The sequence below is a fragment of the Nerophis lumbriciformis genome, linkage group LG01 (assembly GCF_033978685.3).
Source record: "Nerophis lumbriciformis linkage group LG01, RoL_Nlum_v2.1, whole genome shotgun sequence".
NCBI classification, from domain to species: domain Eukaryota; kingdom Metazoa; phylum Chordata; class Actinopteri; order Syngnathiformes; family Syngnathidae; genus Nerophis; species Nerophis lumbriciformis.
The window spans coordinates 9778999-9804000 of NC_084548.2; the positions used below are offsets into that span (position 1 = coordinate 9778999).

General features: G+C 40.1%; 1 protein-coding gene across 1 annotated transcript in view; it reads left to right on the plus strand.

Moving 5' to 3' along the window:
- mtcl2 (microtubule crosslinking factor 2) overlaps positions 1-25002 on the plus strand; it is a 216685-nt gene that overhangs the window by 65436 nt on the left and 126247 nt on the right. The gene's annotated exons all lie outside the window — the stretch shown is intronic.

Sequence of the window (25002 nt, forward strand, 5' to 3'; positions counted from 1 at the left end):
ACAGGGGTGTCAAACTCAAATACAGAGTGGGCCAAAATTTAAAATTTAACAAAGCCGCGGGCCAAGGTTGAGCAAATTAACCTTTTAATAGGGACCCAAACAAGTTTTGCATTGACTATTGAACAAGCAAGGCTTATATAACTTTATAGTGACATGCAAAATCGAGTTTCAAATAATAATAATTAAAAAATATCAATGGCATATGAAATACAATTTAAATAAAAATTGAATGCCTCTTCTATTTGCAGCCTTCTGAGGTAAATATCAACATTAACTTTTTCCACAGGCTAATAAATTTCAAAATAAAATTAAAGCTGCAAGCAGCGATGGACGGGACCGACTTTGACGGCACATAAAATCCAAACCGGAGCAGTAATTAAAAGTCTTTAGTCAACTTTTAATCAGAAGGGTTCAATGTCTCTCCTGTGTTAGTTTGAAGCCGACACGACAAACGCGCTCAGAGGAGATAATGTTTGAAAAAAGGTGACCGGTTTTTACAAAACTTTTGTTTTGAAGGGGGAATTGCAAACTTCTCGTTGATTTCTGCTGGGGGTTGTCAATATATGAAATGTAGGTCTAAGTGAGACCTACATAGAGGTTTTTGTTTCATGTCTCTACAACATTCGTACTGGAAGTTACAGGCAGTTTTGTCTGATTTTTCTTCCTAGGAGCAGTTGTGTCTGTGTTTTCTTCCTAGGGGGCGCTTGAGCGCAATTATGAGGTTTGGGGTTGTTTTTTTTTATTAGATCGCAATTTTTGCCAGTCCTGATGTGTGTGTCCAGTTTGGTGAGTTTTGAAGCATGTTAAGAGGATCAAATTACAGCTCAAAGAGGCAAAAGTGACTGTTTTTACTAAACTTTTGTTTTGAAGGGGGAATTGCCAACTTTTTGTTCATTTTTGCTGAAGGATGTTAATGTATGAAATCTAGGTCCAAGTCAGACCTACATAGAGGTTTTGGTTTCATGTCTCTACGACATTTATACCGGAAATTACAAGCAGTTGTGTCTGTGTTTTTTCCTAGGGGGCGCTAGAGCGCAATTTTGAGTTTTTTTTAAATTTTTTTTATTAGATGACAATTTTTGCCAGTCCTGATGCCTGTGTCAAATGGTGAGTTTTGAAGCATGTTAAAGGGGTCAAATTGCAGCTCAAAGAGGCGGCGGAATCATAATAATAAAACCTTACAATTAAAATAGGGTCCTCTGTCCCAAAGGGACATTGCGGTCCCTAATAACAATGAATAAAACAACCATTCAGGACTTTAAACTGCTCAGTTTGCAACACACTGATCTAATCTGATGTGCCCAAACCAGATACCTGCCATCTTTTCTTGGATGCTAGTTCATTAATGTCGGGGTTCAGGCTTTGAGCTGAGGCAACCTTCATTATCGAACGAAGGTGTTCATCAGTCATTATATCTCGTAGTCCACCCGCACCACAGTCTTGGGTGCGTGCCTTAAAAGCACTGCCTTTGACGTCCTCTACGAGCTATCGTCACGTTCGTTTTTCATCCATTCTAACATCGTTCAGGCCCAGTCACAATATATGTGCGGCTTCTGTACGCACACACGAGTGAATGCAACGCATACTTCATCAACAGCGATACAGGTTACACTGAGGGTGCCAGTATAAAAAACTTTAATACTGTTAGAAATACACGCTACACTGTGAAGCCACACCAAACAAGAATGACAAACACATTTCGGTAGAACATCCGCACCGTAACATAACATAAACACAACAGAACAAATACCCAGAATCCTTTGCAGCACTAACTCTTCCGGGACGCTACAAAATACACCCCCGCTACAACCAAATCCCCCCCCCCCCCCCCCCCCCCCCACACACACACACAGACCTTGTAGTATAATCGCCGGGCCAGCTTTAGTGTTAATTTGATATCGCCAAATTTGGCCCGCGGGCCAGAGTTTGACACCCATGCCTTAGAAGGAGTCGGACGAAGTTAACATATTAAAAAAAAAATCCTGCCCCATAAGTCAAGTTACAATTAAACTACCAGTAGAGTGGAAAAACAAGTTGCCTCTGTATTGAAGTTATTACTTAAAGACGTACAAAGTTTGCGAGTAAATAGATGTGATCAAAATAATGTCAATCTCAAAGAGATTCCCGAGCCATTTTGAGAGATGATGAGCGTCACATGATCGCGTGACGTAGAGTAGAGTTGTTGTTAATAATAACATTTTAATTGCACTTCGCCTGCCGTCTCTGGATCTTAGGTTATACTTGTATAGCGCTTTTAGATCAGATCAGATAGATCAGATAGGTCTTTATTGTCGTTGCACAAGTACAACGAAACTTTGTTTTCAGCACAAACCCGTTCAAGATTAGACAAACAAACAGTGTACATACAGGGTTACAGAACAGGAACGCTGATGGGTCGCCACCAGTGTTGGGTTAGTTACTGAAAACCAGTAACTAGTTACAGTTACTAGTTACTTTATTTCAAAAGTAACTCAGTTACTAACTCAGTTATTTACACCAAAAAGTAATGCGTTACTGTGAAAAGTAACTATTTACTTACTTTTCCCCCCCCCCTTTTTTTTAAGACTCCCATTAATGCCCTTTTAGTCTTCATTTCAGTACTGTTATTGCACTGGAGAATAATACAATCTGTTGATCAACTTGACATGCATTTGCATCACTGAACTCAAAAAGCAATGTGGTCTACATACAACACACAAAGACAAAGATATGTTTCAAAGGGCCAATTTATTTCAGGCCAGAACAAATTGACAAAACTATTTTAAATAGCTGCAACATAATGGCACTTTAACTTTAACTTTAAGTAGATAGGATCTTTGATCCAAGACACAACTTACATTTAACTAAAATGTTATTTTCTTTGTGCTCGACAAAAGAAAAGTATTGAGAATGTCTCCATGTTAAAAAACTCGACTTCTGGCTGCGCCATGATGTCTTGTTAGTTGTTATGAGAGTAGCGTATGTGTGTGTGTGTATGGCCCTTTAAGATATGTCAGCATGTGAGATGAGTGACGTCAGTGAGTGAGTGGGCGAGAGAGGTGAGCGAGCGGCGACAGTGAGTGCGTGCAGGTGCTCTAGCTTGGTGGATGGCTGCGTCCAATAAAGTCACAAAGTTGCAACAAACCGCCGGTCTCATCATTCACCCTCAGCTGTAAAGACCCACTGCCGGGTAAAGTAGTGAAGGTTGTTAGCCCCGAAGTACATAGGCCCTGGAGGAACGTCTCCCCTGCGCTCCTCAACTGCGGTATGGGAGTCCCCCCCGCCCCCACCCACACAAAGCCCACCTTTTCTTTTCCACCGCAGCGCTGCAATAAAACACACTCAGATCTTCTGTTTCTAGCCGATACTACATAAAAAAATAACGTAAAATAACGCAGTAACGCATCATGTAGTAACGGTAACTGAGTTACTGAATATAAAAAAAAACGCGTTAGATTACTAGTTAACGCCGAAACTAACGGCGTTACAGTAAGGCGCCCCGTAAAAGATGGGAAAAGGGTAAAACGCTGGGGAAAAAGATGAGTAAAAAAATGCAATCTAGACTGGGCTCCTAAGGGGTCCTAGTCTGGAGTGGGAAAAAACCTCCATGCAATGCACACATAAACACGTTACATTTAATCACGACAAACTAACAAGCGGTGGTGAAGGCGTGGGGGGGGGGGGCGGGGGGGGGGGGGGGGGGGGCGGGGGGGTGTGCGTGTGTTCCCAATTGTCTTGGGTGTGATGATGTAATGTTTTTTTAACCGCCCTTTTTTAACCGGCAAGACAGAAAAAACAAAAAACTTTTCTACCTTTTTTTTAAGGAACTCAAAGCGCTTTGACACTATTTCCACATTCACCCATTCACACACTGATGGCGGGAGCTGCCATGCAAGGAGCTAACCAGGACCCATCAGGAGCAAGGGTGAAGTGTCTTGCTCAAGGACACAATGGACGTGACTAGGATGGTAGAAGGTGGGGATTGAACCAGGAACCCTTAGGTTGCTGGCACAGCCACTCTCCCAACCGCGCCACGCCGTCCCCCGTCTCTGGATCTTGGGTCACGACCAACATAACACCCAAACCAGACCGTAACAGGCCAAAAGCTTGGACACACCTTCTCATTTCAATGCGTTTTCTTTATTTTCATGACTATTTACATCATACTTGCCAACCCTCCCGGATTTTCCGGGAGACTCCCGAAATTCAGCGCCTCTCCCGAAAACCTCCCGGAAGAAATTTTCTCGCGAAAATCTCCCGGAATTCAGCCGGAGCTGGAGGCCACGCCCCCTCCAGCTCCATGCGGACCTGAGTCCAGTGTGCGCACACAAGGAGACAAAGCAGAAGAACGAGACCGTAGTCGAAGAGCGCAGGGGAGACACTTCAGTGGGTCTCCAAAGCGGACGACTTTAGGGTGAATGATGAGTCCAGCGATTAGTTGCAAATCTTGCTTTATTGATTGCTTGCACACAGCCAATCCAACACAAAACCAACTAGTCTCCCTCTCTTCTCTCGCCCACACACTCACTGACGTCACTCACCTCACATGCTGTCACCCATTAAAGGGCCACACACACACATACTCTACTCTCATAACACACAGTACAGTTAGTAAAACAACTGTTTTCATTACTGTGTACTTGATAGGTGCCATTGCCCCGGAATTGTATTGCATTGTACTTTCAAGTACAACAATGAGTAGATGAGTGTTGTGTGTGTATATGTGTAAATAAATGAACACTGAAATTCAAGTATTTCTTTTATTTATATATATAATAAAATAAATAAATATATATATAGCTAGAATTCACTGAAAGTCAAGTATTTCATACATACATATATATATATATATATATATATATATATATATATATATATATATATATATATGTCTTAATAAGGTTATCCAAAAAATAGTGCTCAATACCGTAGTAGAGCGCAATATATGTATGTGTGGGAAAAAAATCACAAGACTATTTCATCTCTACAGGCCTGTTTCATGAGGGGGGGTACCCTCAATCATCAGGAGATGATTGAGGGTACCTGGGGTATCAGATGATGACAATCTCCTGATGATTGAGGGTACCCCCCCTCATGAAACAGGCCTGTAGAGATGAAATAGTCTTGTGATTTTTTTCCCACACATACATATATATATATATATATATATATATATATATATATATATATATATATATATATATATATATATATATATATATATATATATATATATATATATATATGTGTGTATATATATATATATATATATATATATATATACACAAATATATATGCAATACTCGAGTTGGTGAATTCTAGCTGTAAATATACTCCTCCCCTCTTAACCCCGACCCCAACCATGCCCACACCCCCCACCTCCCGAAATCGGAGGTCTCAAGGTTGGCAAGTATGATTTACATTGTGGATAGTCACTGAAGGCATCAAAACTATGACACCTGTAAAGTGAAAACCCTATTGGGTTTCACTATGTAAAGCGCTTTGAGTCACTAGAGAAAAAGCGCTATATAAATATAATTCACTTCACAATTCACTTCACTATGACACCTGTGAAGTCAAAAACCCTTTCAGGTGACTACCTCTTGAAGCCCATCGAGAGAATCCCAAGAGTGTGCGAAACAGTAATCAGAGCAAAGGGTGGCTATTTTGAAGAAACTAGAATAGAAAACATGTTTTCAGTTATTTCACCTTTTTTTGTTAAGTACATAACTCCACGTGTTCAGTCATAGTTTTGATGCCTTCAGTGACAATCTACAATGTAAATAGTCATGAAAATAAAGAATGAGGAGAAGGTGTGTCCAAATTTTTGGCCTGTACTGTATTTTGTAAAATTTTATATTGGTGAAAAGTTAGATCCATTTTTTTTTTATTGCGGATTGTGTAGCATATACAGTATGTAGGGTGAAGTAAAAGGGTGAAGTTCTGTGTACCGTGTGTAACCAAGGGAACCAAATATTCACCCTGTGATTTCTTTCAGCAGGTAACACTATGGTGAAGTAATGCTCCGGTTCTAAACTGTGCTCGTTCTCTGCTTTTTAATTAAAAACAACCACAAATTGGTGACTTGAGATATTGGCTTAGGCTTGAACATCAAACCCTGTGGTTGAATTACTGCAAACTAACGTGTTTCCGCTGTGGTGCAGGAGCAATAATGTGGAGAGAAAGTACTGTTTGTGTCTTGCAGACCGCTTGCTTTTCTTCTCACATGTCAGGCTTAGTGTTAATTTGACAGCTCTCTGCCGTGCGGACATGGTTTCATGTTTGTCTCTGTTGTTGTGTTGAGCCATGCCAACCCTGCAGAGATGGGAATTCTTCACATTGCTGATATGATTCAGGGAATGTGTGTGTGTGTGTGTGCGCATTCACACAGGAATGTCTCACTTACCTGTATCTCTCCTTGGATTAAAAAGTATGGTATATATCAAGTAAAAATAGTGTGAGAAGTCGCTTTATATACAGAAATGATGTTTGCAGTGAAGAATAAACAGACTGGACCATGGGATGGAACCGCAGACTGTTCACACAAAGGTGTTTGTGAAGAATCGATTGGTCGTGTCTGCAGGCTTAGCTTAATATTGATATTCTTGCGTAAGCCGGCGGAGCCATGCAGTAAACTCACAAAGTAGTTGCTGTTTAGAAGACTTGAGGGTCTTAAGGCTTTATATGCACCATTTCGGTACCTCTGCCAACAATCTTTTTGAAATGGTGAAAGGATACCTTCTCCACAACAACGGCCATGTACAATTTGGGGATAATTTTTTCATCGATGTCATGAAAAATTATTAATAATAACAAACAATATGAAGTAATACTTATTTTTGATACTATTATACTGTATTTTTGTTTTTATTATTTCATGATTGATTTATGTAGGTGTTTAGATTATATGCAGATTTGGCAGCAGTATAAATATAACACACTATAAAAATATGTTAAAGGGGAACATTATCACAATTTCAGAATTGTTAAAACCATTACAAATCAGTTCCCAGTGGCTTATTATATTTTTCGAAGTTTTTTTCAAAATTTTACCCATCACGCAATATCCCTAAAAAAAAGCTTCAAAGTGCCTGATTTTAACCACCCGTCCATTTTCCTGTGACGTCACACAGTGAAGCCAACACAAACAAACATGGCGGAAAGAACAGCAAGCTATAGCGACATTAGCTCGGATTCAGACTCGGATTTCAGCGGCTTAAGCGATTCAACAGATTACGAATGTATTGAAACGGATGGTTGTAGTGTGGAGGCAGGTAGCGAAAACGAAATTGAAGAAGAAACTGAAGCTATTGAGCCATATCGGTTTGAACCGTATGCAAGCAAAACCGACGAAAATGACACGACAGCCAGCGACACGGGAGAAAGCGAGGACGAATTCGGCGATCGCCTTCTAACCAACAAATGGTATGTGTTTGTTTGGCATTAAAGGAAACTAACAACTATGAACTGAACTGAATTTTCATCAATTAATATATTCTGTAGACATACCCTCATCCGCGCTCTTTTCCTGAAAGCTGATCTGTCCAGTTTTGGAGTTGATGTCAGCAGGCCAGGGAAGCTAGGGTTGATAGGGGGTTTAGCTCGCTCGTCTGCGGGAACAAACTGCCGCCATTGCTTGCCGTGCTACCGAGGTCCTTTGTCCCTGAATTGCTCACACACTCCGGCAGATTCAATGGGGGTCTGGCGGCAGATTTTTTTGACTTTATCGTTGGAAATGCATCTGCTTTGAGTGTCGCAGGATATCCACACATTCTTGCCATCTCTGTTGTAGCATAGCTTTCGTCGGTAAAGTGTGCGGAACAAAGGTCCAATTTCTTGCCACTTTCGCATCTTTGGGCCACTGGTGCAACTTGAATCCGTCCCTGTTCGTGTTGTTACACCCTCCGACAACACACCGACGAGGCATGATGTCTCCAAGGTACGGAAAACAGTAGAAAAAACGGAAAATAAAAGAGCTAATTTGACTCGGTGTTGAGAAAATGGCGGATTGCTTCCCGATGTGACGCCACGTTGTGACGTCATCGCTCCGAGAGCGAATATTAGAAAGGCGTTTAATTCGCCAAAATTCACCCATTTAGAGTTCGGAAATCGGTTAAAAAAATATATGGTCTTTTTTCTGCAACATCAAGGTATATATTGACGCTTACATAGGTCTGGTGATAATGTTCCCCTTTAAAATTCTAATAAGGATACAAATAAAAATATTGTAAAACTTGATATAATAATAATCTTTATTATTTTTATACAACGAACAAAATTATACACGCAACACTTTTGTTTTTGCTACAATTTTTCATTGGTTGAACTCAAATATCTCAAATTTTTACTGTATACACAAAAGACCTATTCCTCTCAAATATTGTTCACAAATCTGTCTAAATCTGTGTAAGTGAGCATTTCTTCTTTGTAAAATAATCCATCTCACCTCAAAAGTGTGGCATATCAAGATGCTGATTAAACAGCATGATTATTGCACAGATGTGCCTTAGGCAGCCCACGATAAAAGGCCACTCTGAAATGTGCAGTTTTATCACACAGCACAATGCCACAGATGTCGCAAGTTTTGAGTGGCATACTGACTGCAGGAATGTCCACCAGAGTTGTTGCCCATGAATTATATGTTAATTTCTCTACCATAAGCCGCGTCCAAAGGCCTTTCAGAGAATTTGGCAGTACATCCAACCGGCCTCACAACCACAGACCACGTATAACCACACTAGACCAGGACCTCCACATCCAGCAGGTGCACCTCCATGATCTTCTAAGACAAGCCCCGCGGACAGCTGCTGCAACAATTGCTTTGCACAACTCAAGAATTTCTGCAGAAACTCTGAGAAACCATCTTAGGGAAGTTCATCTGCACGCTCGTCGTCCTCATCGGGGTCTCGACTTGACTGCAGTTCGTAGTCGTAACTGATTCGATGGCGTCTGGTACGTTGGAGAGGTGTTATCTTCACGGATGAAACCCGGTTTTCACTGTTCATGGCGGTTTGCTGATGTCAGCGTTGTGAATCGAGTGGCCCAAGGTAGGGGTGGGGTTGTGGTATGGGCAGGTGTATGTTATGGTCAACGAACGCCAATTTTATTAATGGCATTTTGAATGCACAGAGATACTGTGATGAGATCCTGAGGCCCATTGTTGTGCCACTCACCCGAGACCATCACCTCATGTTGCAGCATGACAACAATGCACGGCCCAATGTAGCAAGGATCTGTACACAATTCCTGGAAGCTGAAAGCATCCCAGTTCTTGCATGGCCAGCATACTCACCGGACATGTCACCCATTGAGCATATTTGGGATGCAGTGGATCGGCGTATACGACAGCGTGTTCCAGTTCCTGCCAATACCTAGCAACTTGGCACAGCCATTGAAGAGGAGTGGAGCAACATTCCACAGGCCACAATCAACAACCTGATCAACTCTATGCGAAGGAGATGTGTTGCACTGCCTGAAGTACCAGATACTGACTTCTTTTCTGACTCACCCCTGCACATTTCAGGATGCACACCTGAGCAATAATCATGCGGTTTAATCAACATCTTGTGAGGTGGGATGGATTGTCTTGGCAAAGAAGAAATGCTCACTAACACAGTTTTAGACAGATTTGTGAATAATATTTGAGAGGATTAGGTATTCTGTGTATAGTTAAAGTTAAGTTCAAAGATAAAGTACCAATTTCACACACACACCAGGTGTGGTGAAATGTGTCCTCTGCATTTGACCCATCCCCTTGTTCACCCCCTGGGAGGTGAGGGGAGCAGTGGGCAGCAGTGGTGGCCGCGCCCGGGAATCATTTTTGGTGATTTAACCCCCAATGCCAACCCTTGATGCTGAGTGCCAAGCATGGAGGTACTGGGTCCCATTTTTATGGTCTTTGGTATGACTCGGCCGGGGTTTGAACTCACAACCTACGGATCTCAGGGCGGACACTTAACCATTAGGCCAGTAGGTTATATATGTATATATATATATATATATATATATATATATATATATATATATATATATATATACATATATATATATATATATATATATATATATATATATATATATATATATATATATATATATATATATACAGGTAAAAGCCAGTAAATTAGAATATTTTGAAAAACTTGATTTATTTCAGTAATTGCATTCAAAAGGTGTAACTTGTACATTATATTTATTCATTGCACACAGACTGATGCATTCAAATGTTTATTTCATTTAATTTTGATGATTTGAAGTGGCAACAAATGAAAATCCAAAATTCCGTGTGTCACAAAATTAGAATATTACTTAAGGCTAATACAAAAAAGGGATTTTTAGAAATGTTGGCCAACTGAAAAGTATGAAAATGAAAAATATGAGCATGTACAATACTCAATACTTGGTTGGAGCTCCTTTTGCCTCAATTACTGCGTTAATGCGGCGTGGCATGGAGTCGATGAGTTTCTGGCACTGCTCAGGTGTTATGAGAGCCCAGGTTGCTCTGATAGTGGCCTTCAACTCTTCTGCGTTTTTGGGTCTGGCATTCTGCATCTTCCTTTTCACAATACCCCACAGATTTTCTATGGGGCTAAGGTCAGGGGAGTTGGCGGGCCAATTTAGAACAGAAATACCATGGTCCGTAAACCAGGCACGGGTAGATTTTGCGCTGTGTGCAGGCGCCAAGTCCTGTTGGAACTTGAAATCTCCATCTCCATAGAGCAGGTCAGCAGCAGGAAGCATGAAGTGCTCTAAAACTTGCTGGTAGATGGCTGCGTTGACCCTGGATCTCAGGAAACAGAGTGGACCGACACCAGCAGATGACAAGGCACCCCAAACCATCACTGATGGTGGAAACTTTACACTAGACTTCAGGCAACGTGGATCCTGTGCCTCTCCTGTCTTCCTCCAGACTCTGGGACCTCGATTTCCAAAGGAAATGCAAAATTTGCATGGTTGGGTGATGGTTTGGGGTGCCATGTCATCTGCTGGTGTCGGTCCACTCTGTTTCCTGAGATCCAGGGTCAACGCAGCCGTCTACCAGCAAGTTTTAGAGCACTTCATGCTTCCTGCTGCTGACCTGCTCTATGGAGATGGAGATTTCAAGTTCCAACAGGACTTGGCGCCTGCACACAGCGCAAAATCTACCCGTGCCTGGTTTACGGACCATGGTATTTCTGTTCTAAATTGGCCCGCCAACTCCCCTGACCTTAGCCCCATAGAAAATCTGTGGGGTATTGTGAAAAGGAAGATGCAGAATGCCAGACCCAAAAACGCAGAAGAGTTGAAGGCCACTATCAGAGCAACCTGGGCTCTCATAACACCTGAGCAGTGCCAGAAACTCATCGACTCCATGCCACGCCGCATTAACGCAGTAATTGAGGCAAAAGGAGCTCCAACCAAGTATTGAGTATTGTACATGCTCATATTTTTCATTTTCATACTTTTCAGCTGGCCAACATTTCTAAAAATCCCTTTTTTGTATTAGCCTTAAGTAATATTCTAATTTTGTGACACACGGAATTTTGGATTTTCATTTGTTGCCACTTCAAATCATCAAAATTAAATGAAATAAACATTTGAATGCATCAGTCTGTGTGCAATGAATAAATATAATGTACAAGTTACACCTTTTGAATGCAATTACTGAAATAAATCAAGTTTTTCAAAATATTCTAATTTACTGGCTTTTACCTGTATATATATGTGTATATATATATATATATATATGTATATATATGTATATATATATATATATATATATATATATATATATATATATATATATATATATATATATATGTATATATATATATATATATATATATATATATATATATATATATACATATATGTATATATATATATATATACATATATGTATATATATATATACATATTTGTATATATATATATATACATATATGTATATATATGTGTGTATATACATATATATATATATATATATAGTAAAAGTTTTGGATCTTTGAGATCAACTCATGAAAAATAGGAGCAAAAACAAAAGTGTTCAGTATTAATTATCATTATTAAAATCAAATTCAAGCTAGATTTGATCCAGATTGCGCAGCAATGTAATATAATTAATATTAATAATAATAATCGCACCTACTCAGTGGCCTAGTGGTTAGAGTGTCCGCCCTGAGATAGGTAGGTTGTGAGTTCAAACCCCGGCCAAGTCATACCAAAGACTATACAAATGGGACCCATTACCTCCCGGCTTGGCACTCAGCATCAAGGGTTGGAATTGGGGGTTAAATCACCAAAAATGATTCCCGGGCGCGGCACCGCTGCTGCTCACTGCTCCCCTCACCTCCCAGGGGGTGAACAAGGGGATGGGTCAAATGCAGAGGACACATTTCACCACACCTAGTGTGTGTGTGACTATCATTGGTACTTTAACTTTAACTTTAATTGCAGTAATAATGAAAAATTAAAAAAATACATTAAATAATCCGGATATTATTGCTTTATTTTTTTTATTTTTTTGATGACATTTAATGTGGCAAATCCTATTTAATGGGTTCAGGCGCTCATGCAGTTTATCTGCTGATATAGAATCTTATTAGACGCTTGGATCATGACATGATTGTGTATCTAAAAACATCCTCTTTTTTTGCGCTTTTTCAGCTAAGATAATAATTTGCTAATTGATTTAGCAGGTGATGAATTCAATTAAAGCCTTCGTTGCCATAGTTTCCTTGTCCTCCATTCTTCCCTGTTCACTCTTCTTTCTCAATTGTTACCATCCCTCCTTTCTGTTCCCCCTCTGCGTCTCCCATGGAGACCCCGAGGAATGCTGATGTGGGCATGTCTTTATCCCATCTAGCCCCCCTTCTCTCTCTCCTTTATCTCATATCTTTTTTTTTTTACCTCCCCTCAAATCTCTTTTCTGCATCGAAAACCTTCAATCCAATCCATCTGTTTGACCTCTGAAGCTTGAAGGAAGGTTAGAAGGTGAGAAGAGACAAAAAGGAGGTCGTAGAATTGGGGAGTGAGAAGGAGAAATGATTTTTTTGCGTCCTCTGAGGGTATTTCATCATTTGAAGGTGAAGGATTGATTGAAGGTACCGAGGAGAAAAGAATGCTGGGAAAATAATAAGGGTGGGTTTTGGAAATGGAGGTGTAGCTGATTTTATAGACTAGGCTCAGTGCAAGTTGTTTTACTCTGTCCTCCACCCTGAGCCAGCCCACGTCTAGTCTCTTACGTGAACGAGATAAATAATATTATTTGATATTTTACGGTGATGTGTTAATAATTTCACACATAAGTCGCTCCTGAGTATAAGTCGCACCCCAGGCCAAACTATGAAAAAAAAAACTGCGATTTATAGTCCGAAAAATACGGTAATAAAGTCAAACACAAATAGGGCAACAAGAGAAGTATCCAACACTTCTTTTTTCTAAAGTAAATCTTTCCAGCAGATATGGGCATCTACATCAAAAATATGATATGCCTGAGTGGCTGGACAGGACAAATAAATATACAATTATTTTTCTTTCTTTTTTTTATCGATTATATGCTACTTGTGATTCCCTGAGTTTATAAACAAAAACAAAGACTTTTGGAAAATAAAATTATCGATCTATTTACTCTAGTATCGATCATTTACCGATACTACCCCTTGGTATCGACACGCCCTCCTCTTACGTCGTGTACTGACTGTGACAATGCAGACACACCAACAGTCGTTATTATAACATCCTCTCTCTTGACTCTAAATAATCTACTTGTTAATTTCCTGCTAATATCTGCTTACTTTCTGCTCTAATGTGGTTCCACCTACACTTCTAAAAATGTACCAAGCACTTATTATGTTGTTGAAAGCTACCTAGCTGGTGTGTAACACGTTCAAGCCTTGTCCTCCAGTGATAACGATACATAGTAATGATATAAGATACTAAGAAATGCAGTATATTTGCTGTAATAACATGTTTATTATTAGCTTAGGGGAGTGTCTCCACAGTGTGTATGGAGGATACGTGTATGGATCTGCCTTTGTGATCGGTACTAAAAGGCATTAATCAGCATGGGGATCCCATACTTTTTCTCGAAAATTGGCCGATACTGATCAGCACATTTGATTATGCAATTATGCTGCAAATCATTTTAAATTGCTGGAATGCATCTCAATAATGCTGTCTAAATAAACTTTCTATTCTTACATCACTAAATAAAGTATGATTGATGACATTGTTTGATGTCTTTTTCCGTTTTGTGTTTTATATTTTCTATATTCATGGGGGGGCAGACAATATTTTTGAAATGTTCTAAGCCTGTTATCGTTGCTGGACTTAGACTTAGACAAACTTTAATGATCCACAAGGGAAATTGTTCCACACAGTAGCTCAGTTACAAAGGATGGAAAGGATAAGGATGGAAAGGATAATGCACATAGGGGCACAAAAAGAGGGCGAAAACAAAAGGTATAAAGTAGACTAAAAAAGTGCCATAGTAGCAATAAAAATAAAACATATACGTAATATTGACATATTATATATACAGTATACAATATGTTAAGTTAAAGTACCACTGATTGTCACACACACATTAGGTGTGGCAAAATTATTCTCTACATTTGACCCATCACCCTTGATCACCCTTGATCACCCCCATCACCCTTGATCACCCCATCACCCTTGATCACCCCCTGGGAGGTGAGGGGAGCAGTGGGCAGCAGCGGTGGCCGCGCCCGGGAATCAATTTTGGTGATTTAACCCCCAATTCCCACCCTTAATGCTGAGTGCCAAGCAATTAAGCAAGTAATGGGTCCCATTTTTATAGTCTTTGGTATGACTCGGCCGGGGATTGAACTCACAACCTACTGGTCTCAGGGCGGACACTCTAACCACAAGGCTACTATACTGATATACTATATTATTATATTATTTGCAGCTCGGATAGGCACCGGCACCCTCCACGACCCCGAAAGGGACAAGCGGTAGAAAATGGATGGATGATGGATTATATTATTGTATAATATAATTATATTATAGGTATTATATTATATTATTGTTTTTTTTTAAACTTTTTTTCTATTCCAATGTAAATACAAAAAAGTATGTTCAAGTAAAGCTGTTTGATACGTTTCTCAGCCGCCACTCTGCAAAAAGTCAGTGTTCAAAAACACGGAAAAAAATACAAAAATGAGGGGTATTTTACTTGAACTAAGCAAAATTATCTGCCAATAGAACAAGAAAATTTGGCTTGTCAAGACTTTCCAAAACAGGTAAAATTAGCTCACCTCAATGAACCCCAAAATAACCTTAAAAAAAGTATATTTTCACTAATAACAAGTGCACTTTTCTTGATAGCAAAAACAAATATGAGACGTTTTTTCTCAATATGTTGAAAAATATTCTTAAATTAAGTAAATGCTAGTGCCATTATCTATACATAATGATATTTGGCATTACATTTCTTGAAACCAGCAAACTTACACTAAAAACTAGTTTATTTTTCTTAATGGAAAGGCAAAAAGGCAATGCTCAGGCAAATCATATTGTCTAAAAATGCATTTTCCCATCGATAACATGACATCATCGCGCCAAGTGTGTGCTCTTTCAGTCAATTAGTGAGCAAGGAATATAATATATATATATATATACAGGCCCGGCCCTAACCAATCTGGCGCCCTAGGCAAGATTTTAGGTGGCGCCCCCCCACATCGGCAGTGAAGTGTATATACTCACAAGAAACTGGATAGCTTTGTCTTTGACCTTTTTTTTACTTAAAGAAAGCAAATTAACAATCAGAATAGTTAACAAGATAAAAAAAAAATATGAATAAATAAATGAATGCAAAAATGAATATATGAAATACAATATTTTTTACATACATATTGCTTAATTAACATTAATGATGTGCACTTTAACAACTAGGCTTACAACTATACCTAATATATAAAGGGGTGGAAAAGTGACTATTACCTGCAGGGCAAACATTAGCTAACCAGAAGGCAATAACAATGTAAACAAAAAACACCTGCTTAAAAGATCTAATACAAATGTCCCTGAGGTATGTAAGGTGGGAGTACTGTAATTACCTAACGTTACATTATTATTTTCCATAACAATTTAGCCCCCTCCACCATATTAACCCGACGTTAAAACAGAACTAGCTATTTATTGATTAGCAATTGCCGAATCATGTAACATTAGCTTAATGCTAAAAAGCCAGGTTACTATCACATTCTGTAACAGACAAATAATTTCATGTAGGCTAACGTTACCTACCTGCTACCTCTGTCTTTTCTCGTTTCTCCTCCTCTTCTTTTCTCTTTTTTCTTCCCTGGGCACCTGACAGTTTTGGCCGTTTTGACATCTTGTGTTGATTTTTTGATGTGGTGACATCCAAAAAGAGTCATGATATTATATAGGCTTTACTTTGCATTTTAATTAACGTGGGATTATTTTTTGTATTTAGAAATAATAGTACCAACTTTTTTTTTTTTTCTCCAACATTTGTGGCACTGGCGTGGCGCCCCCTGATGGACGGCGCCCTTAGCATTTGCCTATACGGCCTATGCCACGGGCCGGCCCTGTATATATATATATATATATATATATATATATATTTACAGCTTGGCCCCCGGCCAATTTTTTTTTTATTGTAATTTTGAAGAATTTATCTGAATGTGCATGAACCATTTCTGTTCAAAATTGTTTTGAAATGTCACATGTTAAATGTTTAAATATTAACTGTCAGTTTAATTATGAGACACAATTGTGTCAAAGTCATGTTTTTTTTATTCCATGCTTGAAATAAGAAATTATTACTTTGAAAAAGCAGTTTTGTACGTGTGAATGTTGGTGACACAGGTTTTCCTCACTGCAACCTAACCTTGTCCACAAAAGCTTTTCTTCCGGGCACTCCTCTGCCTCGAGGTGAGCGAACACAATGGCGTAACAGTGAGATGGAGAGTTATATTGTATCTATAGCGAGATGTGGAGTAGGAAAGAAACTCAGAAGCAGGGAAAGACGGTTCAGGTAAACAAAGAGAAATCCTATGGATCGGACAAAGGAGAAGGGGGGGGGGGGGAGTGGGTGCGGTGCCAGGTGGGGTCTTGACGAAATTGGAAAGAAAATCCTCTATGATGGAAGAGAAAATACTGTATTGTCATTTAATGATTTTCCTCCTCTTTTTTTCATATTTCTCTCTCTTTCTCTGCATGCCATCACCATAAGTCACTTGAAGGTCACTCGTGTGTGTGTGTGTGTGTGTGTGTGTGTGTGTGTGTGTGTGTGTGTGTGTGTGTGTGTGTGTGTGTGTGTGTGTGTGTGTGTGTGTGTGTGAGGTGAATTGGGGGAGTGTCAGAGTGTTGATTTAAGATTATCCCATGGAGGATGATAAGGTCATCTGTTCGCTTGGGGTATGAACCAATATATGAGTGTCATTTTATTCTCCCGTTCAATCACATTCTTCCCATAATGCAACTGCCTCACTTATTGTATTGTACAAACCCATGGCAGAGTTTTTGGATAAAGCAAAAAAAAAAAAAAGAATCAGCAATGGATTCATAAACACACGAGCATGAATGGTACATATATTAAGTGGAGAGGGTGGAATGTAACATTCCAGCGTATACAGCTAAGGCAACAGCAACCGGCTACACTGCAAAAAGTCAGTGTTCAAAAACAATAAAAAAAATTAAAAAATGAGTGGTATTTTACTTGAACTAAGCAAAATTATATGCCAATAGAACAAGAAAATTTGGCTTGTCAAGACTTCCCAAAACAGGTAAAATTAGCTAACCTCAATGAACCGCCAAAATACCTTAAAATAAATATATCCTCACTAAAAACAAGTGCTTTTTTTCTTGACAGAAAAAAACAAATATGAGAGCTTTTTTGTCAATATGTTGAAAAATATTCTTAAATTAAGTAAATTATTCTAACAATGTATCAAATAAAATTGTTTCGAGGTCGGTAAGCAAAACCAGAATTATTCCATACATTAAGGCGCACCGGGTTATAAGGCGCACTTATGGCGTCTCATTAGTGCCAAAAATCCGAGCGCATAAAAACTGTTATCGCGCGCTGATTCTCCACTTCGTGCTCGCGCGACACCCTTTTGCGTGCGTGTGGTGCCTTTTTGCGCGTGCGCGGTGCCTTTCTGCGCGCGCGCCGTCTCGGTCTGTGCGCTCTCTGTGTACTCCTGGCATCCATACTTGCCAACCCTCCCGGATTTTCCGGGAGACTCCCGAAATTCAGCGCCTCTCCCGAAAACCTCCCGGAACAAATTTTATCCCGAAAATCTCCCGAAATTCAGGCAGAGCTGGAGGCCACGCCCCCTCCAGCTCCATGCGGACCTGAGTGACGTGTTGACAGCCTGTTCACACGTCCGCTTTCCCACAATATAAACAGCTAATGATCGAGGGCGAGTTCTTGGTTGCTTATGTGGGTTTATTGTTAGGCAGTTTCATTAACGTCCTCCCAGCGCGGTAACAACACACAACAACAGCAGTCAAGTTTTCGTCTACCGTAAAGCAGTTCGTCTGCCGTAAACAGCAATGTTGTGACACTTTTAAACAGGACAATACTGCCATCTACTGTACATGCATATGTGACCCACCCATAATGTGTCACATTTTTGTGTTGATTTATTTATTTTATTTTGTGGTTTGAATTCGTTTTTGGAGCTGTCATTACACATTTATCAGTATTCACATTGGTCAGTAGGGGGCAGTAGCGCGTTTCTTCCCAATTGAATGCTATCACCTGCAGACCGGAACTGTCTTGTCATTCTGATGAGCGCGACCAGTCTGTGAACAATTGAAACGTCCTGTGTGCTTTTTCCTCCTGTATAACAGGTTAGTTTTGGTGAATCAACTCACTGAATAATATCCACGTGATGTTTATAAGTTTAAGTACACATTCTGATGGTGGAGCCTAACTCTAAAGTGTTTGTGAGTTGTAGTTTGTATTTGTGAATGAATCCAGTGCACAGCTGCAGTAATCAATACAAAAAGGCGACGTGAGTGCGCAATGTTTATATAGGAACTTCTGATCCTAATTCAGACTCCCAAATTAGAGCTCCCGTTTTCTTATTGATTTTATAATGTATATTTGTATAATGTGTGTGTTCTGAAATAGTGACAGAGAATAGAACAAGGATGGACAATTCAACCCTTAACTCAACAATGAGTAGATGAGTGTTATGTGTGTGTATATGTGTAAATAAATGAACACTGAAATTCAAGTATTTCTTTTATTTATTTATATATATATATATATATATATATATGTACTAAAATATATATATATATATAGCTAGAATTCACTGAAAGTCAAGTATTTCTTATATAAATGATATATGGGTTGTACTTGTATAGCGCTTTTCTACCTTCAAGGTACTCAAAGCGCTTTGACACTACTTCCACATTTACCCATTCACACACACATTCACACACTGATGGAGGGAGCTGCCATGCAAGGCGCTAACCAGCACCCATCAGGAGCAAGGGTGAAGTGTCTTGCTCAGGACACAACGGACATGACGAGGTTGGTACTAGGTGGGGATTGAACCAGGGACCCTCGGGTCGCGCACGGCCATTCTTCCACTGCGCCACGCCGTCCCTATATATATCTTAACTACGCCCCCTATGTGGTATGAAATAACCTTCATCAGCGCGCAACATTTTTTTATCCACTTCTTCCTCCGTAAATCTTGATACATATTGACGATGACCCGCCCTGCTATACTTCTGATTGGCTCTGAGCATTTTTCGCCTGACCAATCAGAAAGAAGGGGCCGTCTAAGCATACCCGCCCCCAAAGTGCCAAAACGAAACATGACAGCGCACAGACCGAGACGGCGCGCGCGCAGAAAGGCACGAAGTGGAGAATCAGCGCGCGATAACAGTTTTTATGCGCTCTGATTTTTGGCACTAATATGACGCCATACGCACTGTCGAGTTTTGAGGGGGAAAAAGGATTTTAAATGCGCCTTATAGTACGGAAAATACTTGGATGGGGGGAACTAAAGTATGGCAAGGTGCTCTGAGGTCTTGCGTAACATCAGACACAATAGTAGCTGTTTGGAATAAGTGGTGTACAAAAATCCCCAAAAAGAAAACACAGCAAAACAAATGCTTCTGTTCTGCGGTTCCAACTTGAAAGACTCTTGAGACGTTCTACTCAGTGACGTGCGGTGAGGTTGATGGCTGGTGAGGCACTGACTTCATCACAGTCAGATTTACAAACATATGAACCCTAAAGAGTATCTTATTCACCATTTGATTGGCAGCAGTTAACGGGTTATGTTTAAAAGCTCATACCAGCATTCTTCCCTGCTTGGCACTCAGCATCAAGGGTTGGAATTGGGGGTTGAATCACCAAAAATGATTCCCAGGCGCGGCGCCACTGCTGCCCACTGCTCCCCTCACCTCCCAGGGGGTGATCAAGGGATGGGTCAAATGCAGAGGACAAATTTCATTACACCTAGTGTGTGTGTGACAATCATTAGTACTTTAACTTAACTTTAACTTTACACATACAAACTGTAGCACACAAAAAAGCACATTTAATTAAAAAAACGTTATTATGGTCTTACCTTTACTTAGAAATTAAGTCCATGAGCCGTTGTTGTGCTGGATTAATGCACCCCCTGACGAGAGTGTTATATCAACTAAAGCCCTCACTTAAACTTTCCACGTGCAAGATTGAATCTATTTAAAAAAGTGTAGCCGAGGGTTTATAAATGTCGCCTATACTGTATGAAACTACAAAATAACAAACACGGAGGGTCCAGTTTACACGAGGACCACTTTATTTACCTTCTTTCAAAAACCTCCGCTCCACTCCAACGTGTCATCACTTCCGCTCTTAGCGCCTTCAAAATAAGAGCTCAAGGCATATACTGTATAACAGCGCATAACAGGAACTTAACATCACAAAAAGGAAAGCCCATGAAAATAGGCTACAAAAGTTATTTAATAAGAAGCCAAAAAGTGCAAAAACAATAATGTTCGTGTTGGAGGAGTTGTGAATTAGGTACACCTGCAGTCTGCAGGTGTACCTAATGTTGTGGCCCTGCAGTCATTCACAACTCCTCCAACACGAACATTATTGTTTTTGCACTTTTTGGCTTTTTATGAAATAACGTTTTTAGATAGATTCAATCTTGCACGTGGAAAGTTTAAGTGTGGGCTTTAGTTGATATAACATTCCCGTCAGGGGTTGCCGTGCATTCTACGGCGGGGGTGCAGGAGGCGAGCCTCAGCCAGTGCGTCTTTTGCAGCCGTTTTATGATCGCTCAGCACAAGAAATACGTTACACACTTACAGTTGTTGACAAAATACACTGTACATTATATACCTCAGCTAACTAAACTGTGGAAATGTATAATATAGTTCATATAGCAATACGGTCTCACTGCACAGCAGGCCAGCAGTTAGCCGAGTCCGGAATCCATGTTGAGGCACTGAGTGACGTGCCTCAACTGGCTGCTGTTCACCGCACCGTCTCTTCTCAGTATTTGAACGGCAAATGTGAAAATTCAGCGATTTTAAATACAAATAATCTAAAACGGGTGAAGTTAAATGGAAAATAACTTTATAGTATAATCACTGGATGCATATAACAATTTAATAAAAACATTTTTTTTAACATTTTTTTTCTTTCCATGGCGGGGCCTCACCTGCCTCTAGTGACTGCACGTCACTGGTTCTACTGTATGCGCCGAAAAGACACTAGTAGATGATGAACAGTACCAAAAGTATTTACAAAAAAATGGCTTGTGTTTGTGTACTTTTCTAAATGGTCTCATTTGGAGGCTCCCTGTGTGTTACTCACTAATTCCAGAAGGAAACTGTTCCCTGCTCGGTCTGACATGCAGGAAGTGCTGCCTATTGTTCGGAGCAAGATAAGTGATGTGGGGCGAGGGTATAGCTGCAGACTTTTTTTTAAAGTTGTGATGTTAGTTGTGTGGATGTTTGGTGGGCAACAGGTATGTTTAAAACTCAGATGATGAAATGTATTAAAAGTTGTCTTGATGCAAAGCGCCAGCATGCAGGTCATGACATCTGTGATTTCCTGGTGGTCCACAATTAAAGCTGTGCGTGAAGGCTCCAGGGGTGCATGTGTTGTTAAATGGGTCACAGCATCAAAGCAGCTGAACTTTAACTGGGTCAGAGTGATTGATTGGAGTGAAGAAGGTCCAAGCGGGGTAGAGTTGGTACGCCTCCATAGTGTCCTACTTCCAGAGAGAACTACTGAAGATGATCACACGGTAAGAATTTGACTGTTTGAAGTCAACACAAGTGTCATGCATTGTGTTGATAGCGTCACGGTCTGGGGATGCATGAGTGCTGCCGGTACTGTAGAGTTGCGGTTTGTCAATGGAAACATGAATACCGTATTTTCCCGACTATAGAGCACACCGGTATTTAAGTCGCACCCACCAGATTTTAGAAGAATTAAATATTTTTACATAGCCGCACTGGACCATGAGCTACAGATATACAAACCCCGTTTCCATATGAGTTGGGAAATTGTGTTAGATGTAAATATAAATTAAATACAATTATTTGCAAATCCTTTTCAACCCATATTCAGTTGAATGCACTACAAAGACAAGATATTTATAAATAGCTTTCGCTTTGCATAGTATAGCTTTAACTTGCACTTACAGATGTAGCGACGAACTGTATTTAGTGACAGTGGTTTTCTAAAGTGTTCCTGAGCCCATGTGGTGATATCCTTTAGAGATTGATGTCGGTTTTTGATACAGTGCCGTCTGAGGGATCGAAGGTCACGGTCATTCAATGTTGGTTTCCGGCCATGCCGCTTACGTGGAGTGATTTCTCCAGATTCTCTGAACCTTTTGATGATATTACAGACCGTAGATGTTGAAATCCCTAAATTTCTTGCAATTGCTCTTTGAGAAACGTTGTTCTTAAACTGTTTGACTATTTTCTCACGCAGTTGTGGACAAAGGGGTGTACCTCGCCCCATTCTTTCTTGTGAAAGACTGAGCATTTTTTGGGAAGCTGTTTTTATACCCAATTAGCCTGCACACCTGTGGGATGTTCCAAATAAGTGTTTGACGAGCATTCCTCAACTTTATCAGTATTTATTGCCACCTTTCCCAACTTCTTTGTCACGTGTTGCTGGCATCAAATTCTAAAGTTAATGATTATTTGCAAAAAAAAAAAAAATGTTTATCAGTTTGAACATCAAATATGTTGTCTTTGTAGCATATTCAACTGAATATGGGTTGAAAATGATTTGCAAATCATTGTATTCCGTTTATATTTACATCTAACACAATTTCCCAACTCATATGGAAACGGGGTTTGTATGCCGGTACGGAAAGTTTTGTAAATGTATACGTACAGTGTATGTCCCAAGTTGTATTTCTGTAGTATGTATGGTCCCTTGAGGAGATATACTGTAATGAAAATGCTTGCTGAAATGTGAAGATGTATATTGTGAACTTTTACCTCGGGCGCTTTTAAGTTGGATTACAAGCCATACAATACAAGTACACACACACACACACACACACACACACACACACACACACACACACACACACACGCACACACACACACACACACACACACATAGTGAAATATAATACAGTACATCCATTAAAAGATGACTAGAGTGATTATCCCACCTGCATGGGGGACACATGGGGCTCACTTAAAAGGTTCCACCCTGGTGTCCGTATGGAACAATTGTGTCTGTAGAGAACACACACACACACACACACACACACACACACACACACACACACACACACACACACACACATTTCAGTAAGTGGGGTTTATCGCACTTTACAGTACACCTCCTGATCGTGTTATATATAGCCAATATACATCTAAATCAGCCCCCCTCCCCCTTTGAGACTTCACTACGGGCTTTCGTATCTTTGTGTGCGTGTGAGATCCAGTCTTTTTCATTTACAGAAAAAAAGTGAGCTACCCATTAATTATACATGCATGATATACGTCTGATAATCTGCACAGCATACTAAAATACAGATGTGTCTCTGGGGCTTATACATCTGAATACAGATGGCTAGATATACAGTATAAGTAGATAGGAGACTGACAAGAGGCAGCCAAGTGGGGAATGTGGAGTTTAATACTGCAGAATTTAAATCTAAGGCGAGGCTATCTATTGCTAAAGACTCTACCCGCGTTCTTTCGTTGAACAGTCAGAGGTCAGGTCTTCTGGAAGATTTCCCAAACTTTTATTAAAACAGGTCACAGGTAAACATTACAGCGTTGGTCTCACTCCCGCAAAAGCATTGTCGATTGCGTATGTAAGCACCACGAGCCTCCATAAGCAAGCTTCTGTAGGAGTAAGCCGCGATGAAAGATTCTTCACTTTCTTTATAATAAAAGTCCAATCGGCCAAAGTGTCAAAAAGTTCTCAACGGTGGGGGCGAGCCCAAGGAAAAAGAAGCAACAAGAGTGAGGGGGATTGTAACTAATTAATTATGGCATGTGATGACTTGCTTGTTTATTTCCAGTGAATTAAAGGCCTACTGAAATGCGATTTTCTTATTTAAACGGGGATAGCAGGTCCATTCTATGTGTCATACTTGATCATTTCGCGATATTGCCATATTTTTGCTGAAAGGATTTAGTAGAGAACATCGACGATAAAGTTCGCAACTCTTGGTCGCTGATAAAAAAGCCTTGCCTGTATCGGAAGTAGCAGACGAGTAGCGTGACGTCACAGGTTGTGGAGCTCCTCACATCTGCACATTGTTTACAATCATGGCCACCAGCAGCGAGAGCGATTCGGACCGAGAAAGCGACGATTTCCCCATTAATTTGAGCGAGGATGAAAGATTTGTGGATGAGGAAAGTGAGAGTGAAGGACTAGAGGGCAGTGGGAGCGATTCAGATAGGGAAGATGCTGTGAGAGGCGGATGGGACCTGATATTCAGCTGGGAATGACTAAAACAGTAAATAAACACAAGACTTTATTAGCCACAACACAACCAGGCTTATATTTAATATGCCACAAATTAATCCCGCATAACA